At 28.1% G+C, this 7,946-nt stretch overlaps 1 protein-coding gene across 4 annotated transcripts in view; it reads left to right on the top strand.

Moving 5' to 3' along the window:
• Positions 1–437: 437 nt before the first annotated feature.
• The window catches only part of LOC119672089, a 224,598-nt gene continuing 217,089 nt past the window's right edge, over positions 438–7,946 (top strand). For 2 of the 4 annotated variants that reach the window (XM_038083052.1, XM_038083049.1), the window contains exon 1: positions 438–931. The gene's annotated coding sequence lies outside the window, so the exon portion shown is untranslated. The remainder of the gene's footprint in view (positions 932–7,946) is intronic. The other 2 variants (XM_038083051.1, XM_038083053.1) reach the window with 1 other exon arrangement.

Genomic DNA, 7,946 nt, shown 5'->3' with positions numbered 1-7,946 from the left:
AAATTCTGAGATATACTAACATTCGCTGCCATACCGACATAGTTTACCATTTCCCTCAATTTGCCATTAAATTACTCAAATTCGCATTCGGCCATTATATTACGTGTATTAATATATAATACTTTACATTGTGTTTTGCACATCTAACAGAAACACCCTGTCTACAACAGCTGACAACAAAAACACAAAATTTGCATGACTCTCTTTCTGCTTTATTCAGTTCAATTCAACTTCTTATCAAGCTTTGCGCTGCGCAAAGCTGCGCTGCTCTTCTCGCTCACGTAAACAATAACTTCGATCGCTGAAGTTGAACAGTTAAATGCCGACGTCCAATTGTTCAGTTCGCGAGCGCGTGTTTTGTGTTTTATTTTTTACATCCATTAAAATAAATAGAAATAAAATGAAAAGTAAATAAAAATCCCAAAAAAAAAAATGAAAGAAAATTTAAGTGCACTTTGTAAATAATAATTTTGTGTAAATAAAATAAATAACATAAAAAGCCAAATATTGCTGCAACGTCAATCCAAACAAAGTCGAGCTTAAATTGTTGTTGTTTTTTTATGTGTTGTGCGCCCAAATGAAATTTTGTTTTTTAAATATGGCAGCTGTTGACGAAAAACTCAACTGCTTTTAATATGAATAAATGTTTATTACTTTAATAAATAAAAGAAAAGCAATTATTGCTTTAAGCCTCTATAGTTAAATTGATTTAAAATATTGAAAAAATTGAAAAGATCTGCTGTTTCTTCTTCTTCTGCTTCTGCTTTTCCGGCCAAACAACAACGAAACTAAACAAACAACAAAACAGTGAATATTTGCACAACAGTGAGAGAGCGCAAAAAAAAAACGACACACACTGTGAGAGAGAAAAAGAGAGAGAGGTAGTGGTGGAGATATAGAGCGAAGTTCAAAACAACTGTCAAAATTGCGTGTGAGTTTTTTAACTGATTTTTTTAATTTATTTACTTTTAAAATTTGGGTAATAAAACGTTCACGTTTTTGTGTTGTTAAAATAAAGATAAATTATTTTAATTATTTCTTTGCTCTGAAGATATTTTATTATTGAAATATTGCGATATCATTTAAAGTAATTTATTTTAATTATTTTTTTTTTGCATTAAATTTTAACACATTTAAAAAATTCATTTTGAATTAAATTGGTTAAATTGCTATATATTATTTTTATAACATTACATGGACAAAATATTTAATAGAATTTTATGTTTTAAAATATTTAAAATAAACTTTATTTTTGACCTTATTTATTTAATATTCTACTCTGATTATACTAACAAAATGATTTTGAAAACTAAATTTAACTTAAAAACAAAAACTTAAATATTTAAGAAGCTTAACGGGAAACATAATTCAACAGTTAGTACTAAGGCAAAAAAAATAGAATATAACATAATCTATCATTCTTAGTATAATCCATTTCAATAAGAAGAACAAATAGCATACTGAAACCAGGTTTCAAAAATTCTTTAAATCGGGTTTAGAGTGTATTTTGTTATTGCATTACTGTCCATCTACACTAAAATTACTATACCCAGAACGTTAGCGTTAAATCATTTATATAAATGCATAATTTTTACAATAAATGCGTCATTAATATTTTTAGTATATTTCGATCAATTAATATCACGAGTAGTAGTAGGTATATGAAATCAGATATCAAAGACACAACGAATTTTAAAGTGTATTATTGTCTGGCTCTCTGATAAATCTGTTTATTTGTTCCCGATAAGTACTAGTCCTAAAACTGTAAAAACTGTCTAGGGCAAAGTAAGCAAGTAGTTCCAATGCTTAGTTGATCTAAGAGATCTTAAAATTTTTAAAAGTATTACTGTCCGGCTTTCTTTGAAATCTGTACATATGTTCCCTATAAGAACTATTTGTCGTATATAGAACAAACAAATAAGCAATGTAAAAAGATTATCTTACAAATATTATTTAGTGTCACAGTACGCAAATAGTTGCAATGTCTACTCGACCTAAGAGATCTTAAAACTTTTAAAAAATATTATTATCCGGCTCTCTCAAAAGTCTTAATGTTTGCTTCCTTAAAGTCCTAGTCCTAAATAAAAGACAATTAAAAAATACACAAAACTTGACTTGCAAAAATTATTTAAAAGCAAACTAGACAAGTATTTGTAATGCCTAGTCGTACTTTTCTATACAGAATTGTCATTATAAGCTGTAACTTTTAAAGAAGTTGTATTTTATTTTTTTGAAATTTAATTTGATTCTACCAACAAAAAAAAGTTGTTGAAGAACAACTAATAACTTTTAATTTACTCCTAATTTTTGAAATAAAAGTTTTAAGCAAGACCATAGTTCTCTAAGGTGATCGACCAATGAACCTGCGAGGTTAGTTCTTTACAATTGAGTCTTGTGAATGTTTTTGTTCTGGATGTGTTCATTTTTTTGTATTTTTTTTTATATATGAACTGGATAATCAAATAATATTAACAACTTTGTTGTTAATAGTTATATTTAGAATAGTGATGTATGAAAAAGTACAATTTCAGTTGGGTCTTGTGCAGATCAACTTTCTGTATAGATATATACTTAATACCTTGATTTTGAAATGAAAATCTTTGGCAATTTTATTCTCACATAAATACGGTTTCTTTAAGAAACCAACTATAATATTTTGGAACCGATATATATAAGAAATACATATTTTATAATTATTAATTATTAATTGTATTTTTATATTAAAGATCTTTTATTCTTTGTTATATGATTAGAGGAACATATATTGATATTCAGATGTCTGAGTTGGTGAATCAGCACCTTTACTCTATTTTATCTTTGGACAGTTTTAAGTCACACTAAGAATAACTGAATACGGTGCTTTATAATATGATGGATCTGATGTCTTTGTATCTGCCTGTGTTTATCAAATTACGCTGTATTTTTAGGATGCTGAGAGTTGTGGATTATTGTGACTGTCAATTATATTGAACAGTTTCAGAGCACGATCTTTAATGTTTTTTTTGACTGAATCGACTCTCAGATCTCTGTGGATATCTCAGTATTTTGAAAATACTACTGGGATTATAATTATTTTCCAAGTTTTTTTTAACAATCAGAGCGCAGGTTTCTTTTCTTAATTTTAATATAAAAAAGTTTTTTGATAAAATAAAATTAGGGCAAGTATTAACATATGCTCTGAAAGTAATATGTTTCGTGTTTTTAACTATAACTGCATACCACTAATAAAAAAAACGTGATGTAATGTTTCATTAGAAAACCCTATTACTAATCTCTTCCATATCTTGCATCTTTGTTGATTCATAGTTATTTTTTTAAAATACGTCATAGGAATGTTTCAAGTTTAAACCTAAGTTAAATTTTAATAATATTTAAAACTTTGTTTCGTCCACGGGAATACACTCTAACATAATTTTTCTCTGAAAAGAACGGGTGTTTCTTCAACAACGAAATACTGGAGAGTTGTTATTCGTATAGATATTCATCTACTGCTACTTGCTTTTATTATTGTAAGTCAATACCGCCAAGTTATAGCTAAACTCGATGCAGGAACTCTATAGTATTTATTAAATAGTCAGAAGACTAATTTTAACACAGAAATTGACATATATTGTTTTAAAAACAATATAGATTTATATCTCTTTTACCCTTTTATATTTTATTTAAATAGTTATTTTCTACTTGTTCGTTTATATGAATTAAAAATTACTATTAACTACTCAATCTTCGAATAGTTATAATAATGGTATATAACATTTAGAGGTCAGTATATATGTTTATCTTTCTAAAGTTTTGTAGGTTTACGGTTTGATTACTCTTCTAGCTCCAATTAAACACTTTTGTAGTGCAACCAATTGTTTATCTTTTATTTTTATATCCTTAAATCATAAAGTATCTTTCTCTTTAATCCTTTTATAAAAACTAACAATTACCTTGGTAAAGGAAATTAAAGAAAGTACTTCTTGACGATCTTCAAGAGGGACTGTATATCGGTGCCCTTAGCGATATGCTCTGGCAGTGGCGTAGCATGGTTGGTGGCAAAGAGGTCGGGATATATTAATAGAAAATTCGACGAAATTACAATTATAGTAATAATTATAAAAAAACTAAGCAGCAGTTTAATTTATGTACACATCCACATAGTGCATTCAGGGATGTATCAAAGTGATTGATTAATGGATTATTAATAAATTGTTCTTAATATTTCATAACCAAAACTTTAGTTAATATTAGTACTACAATATAAATACCGACATATATTAGAATTGGTTAATTTTTATTACATTTAGATTCTATTCTCAATGGGGTCAAGGGAACAGATTGCTATCCCCTGTCCCCCTGTATCCCCCACTTCATCCAGAGCGATTTGTAAATTTATTATTAATAAGGTTATTGCTAATTAAATTATTTAGCTTAAATGATAAACTAATTTCTTCAGTTATCACAGCATGAGTTACAGTTTAAACTTTTTGTGAACATTAGCTCGAGTAGGTTTTAGCTAATAATGCTTCATCATACTCGACCCCAACTTCAACTGTCAAGTATACTCCATAACATACCCCAGTTTTTATGTCCACTAAATGTTAAGTTTTTTTGTAATTTACTCGAAATTTTTTGTTCGAAACTTAATGCTAGAAAGTCATAGATTTGTAATAATAACAAAGGTTTTAACTTTTCAATAGCTTGTGAGAAGGCCAGAACTTTGGGAAAATATTTTTTCTGCAAATGTTTGTCTAAAATGCTCTTAAATGCAAGTCTTTTACTTTATTTATGCCAACGTATAATCACTATGTTTCAACAATTGTCGTATGCTCGGTTTTCACGAACTAAAACATTCTCTTTCCAGAGGGATAGAAATACCAGAAAGTTTCTACCTTAAAACTTTATCGTGAATACTTGAATCCTATATTCCCTAGGGTTGAAGTAGTAAGATAGCCAACATAGGTAGGATCCTTACACATTATTAATTTTTTTCACTAGCCTGCGTCCGCGTCTAGCATTTTAATTTTCATGATCCTATTTTTTCTGGTTAAGTATGATTATAATGAATTGGTCTATGGCACTTTAGTTTTCCATAGAATAGGGCTATTAAAATTATACTGATGATTGGAATCAGATGTTTACCAGATGTCAATCTATGTGTAACATTTCTTTAAGAATAAACTACTCTTTTAAATATTATTGAAGTCTTTTATAATTTGATCGTTCAAAAGCCACGATTATTTAAAGAACGGTCAATATACATCAAATAAGAATCTAAGCGGATGACATTCGTATGTCAATGTAGTATCTCTCCATAATGGTTAGATATTGCAAAGAACAGAAGATATAACATAAAAATTAAAACACTATATACACATAAGTGTATATAGGGTACCTTAAGAATTAAGTCACTGAATATCTCACCATAAAAGTTAGATTTTATGAAAAACAGAAGATACTACATAAAAATTAAGACACTATGTACACATAAGTATAAGTAGGGTATCTTAAGAAATAGGCCACTGAATATTTCTCCATAAAGGCAGATTTTATTAAAAACAGAAGATACTACATAAAAATTAAGACACTGTCTAGACATAAGTGTATATAGGGTACCTTAAGAATTAAGCCACTGATTAATTTTTTTGCCCAAATCTTTATGCTATTTTTAAGTCTCCAGGCCCAAAGAATTTCATATTTTTAATACAATTAATTATGATTTCAAGAAAAAACTTTGTATGAGACTTTTAATTTGAGCATTATCTCGACATTTTCGCACTATATTTGATTAAAATATACTGACTTAATGCTTTTTGTTTATTTATAAAAATATAATAAAAAAAAATTTTTTTAAATAAATTTATAAAAAATATTTGCTTTTAATTCGTCTCCCAGTGCGAAAGAGTGAAAAAAGCATGAAGAGGAGAGAAATGTTGAATCATAAAACGCGTAGCTCGCCATCAGTACGTGATAGAATGTGGAATAGAAGCCGAGGGACGCAAGAGGCTGACTTAAACGCATGTGTTGACAGCCACGGCAGTTGTTGTGGTTTAATTAAAAAAAAAAAAACAAAAAAAAAAAATTAAAAGAATAAAGCAAAAAATAAAAATGTAACAAAACAAAAATGTCAATTCCCAAGTCAACAATAAAACAAGACATTTTTTATTTTGATAAGGTTTGAAGGTAAATGTTGTTAAATAAAATTAAACTCGCGACTTGGTTTACTTCTTCGAAAGATTGTTTCAATTTTGCTCTGATAATATTTATTAATTTTTTTTTGTAGTTTATTAATAATTCTTTAAACTAATATTTTGTTTTAATATGAGACTTGTAAACTTTCAAGATAAAATTGTAAAAAAACAAAAAAATTAAAATATTTTAAATTTTTTTTGGCAAATTAATTTATTTATCGTATTTGAATTTAAACTAACATATTATATCATATATAATATAATAATTATAATTTACTAATAAAAAAATACTTATATGCTCATTCCATGGGTCCATTCTTATTTCTAAAGCATAGTCAAGAACCTTTAAAAATATAAACATATAGGTTAAAACACTACTTGCAAAAAAAAACCTACGTTTGACATATATACATATTTTGGGATGCACATGGTGTAATCTTCATTGACTATCTCAAAACGGGAAAAACCATCAATAGTAACTACTGCACGGCATTACTGGATCGTTTGAAAGCAGAAATTGTGAAAAAACGACCGTACATGGCGAAGAAAAAAATTTTGTTTCACCAATACAATACACCATGTCACAAGTCAATAAAAATGATGGCAAAATTGTTTCCTCATCCACTGTATAGTCCAGATCTGGCCACAGCGACTACTGGCTATTCGCTGATCTCAAAAAATGCTCGCCGGTAAGAAATTCACTTCTTCAAATGAAGATGTAATTGCTGAAACTGAAGACAATTTTGAGGTAAAAGACAAATCCTTCTACAAGCACGGCATCGAGAAGTTAGAGAAACGTTAGAATGATTGTATTGCCCTTAAGATGTGTTATCAATAAGTCACACGACTTATTGAGTGATGTGTTATCTATATAATGTATATAAATATAGTCAAACATCTATAATTCGAACTTCTATAACTCGAATTTTCTATTACTCGAACTAAAAAGAGTGCAACAGGATTTTGGAGAGCAAATTGCATACAATTCTACTTCGTTAACTCGAATAAAAATATTTTCACGTGCTAATAGGAATATGGGAAAGTGCATTCTATAAATCGAATTTTTGTTTTAATCCATTCTAGTGTTAAGGGAAGTCTCTTTTTCCAAACCAAATGTTTCAATTTTTTCTTTTGTATGTTGTTTCTTTGTGCAAATGCCAGTCGCTGGCAAACGGTATTCAAACGATTGCCGGATTTGGCCAATTTTCTACATGGGAAGAACAGAAAGACATTCCTTTAATTTTCTTGAATAACATTGATTAAGACCGCGAATTGATGTAAGAGTAAAGTAAGTAAAGTAAATAAAATAACTTCCAGGGCTACTCTTAACTATTGTATTACATTGAACTTGACAATGAAATTTGTACATCAAGCATTCCAATGACGATATTATTAAGCATTATAGCTCTGTATATATATCATTATACTGGATCCAATTCTAAGTGGATCCAATTCTAAATTCTCTAACTCGAAATCTCCATAAGTCGAACTTTTTGTTTGCAAAATGATACTTCGAGTTATGGAAGTTTAACTGTATATTTATGTTTTATAATAAAAATGTGCGATCGAAAGATTTATAAACTAATATATTCATAAATTTCTAAAAAATATAAAATATAGATCATATGTATTCTACCCAATGGGGCCTTTCAAAGATATATATATATAGTGTACAATTATAATATTTATAACATTAATTAAAAAATTATAATTTTTAATATATAGTTATTTTCCAATTATTGAAAAATAAATTTCATCTATTCACCACAGTCA

Source organism: Teleopsis dalmanni, chromosome 1 (assembly GCF_002237135.1).
Source record: "Teleopsis dalmanni isolate 2A chromosome 1, ASM223713v2, whole genome shotgun sequence".
In the NCBI taxonomy this organism is placed as follows: domain Eukaryota; kingdom Metazoa; phylum Arthropoda; class Insecta; order Diptera; family Diopsidae; genus Teleopsis; species Teleopsis dalmanni.
The sequence above is the reverse complement of the archived record's forward strand: the minus strand, read 5'-3'. Positions and strand labels throughout refer to the sequence as shown.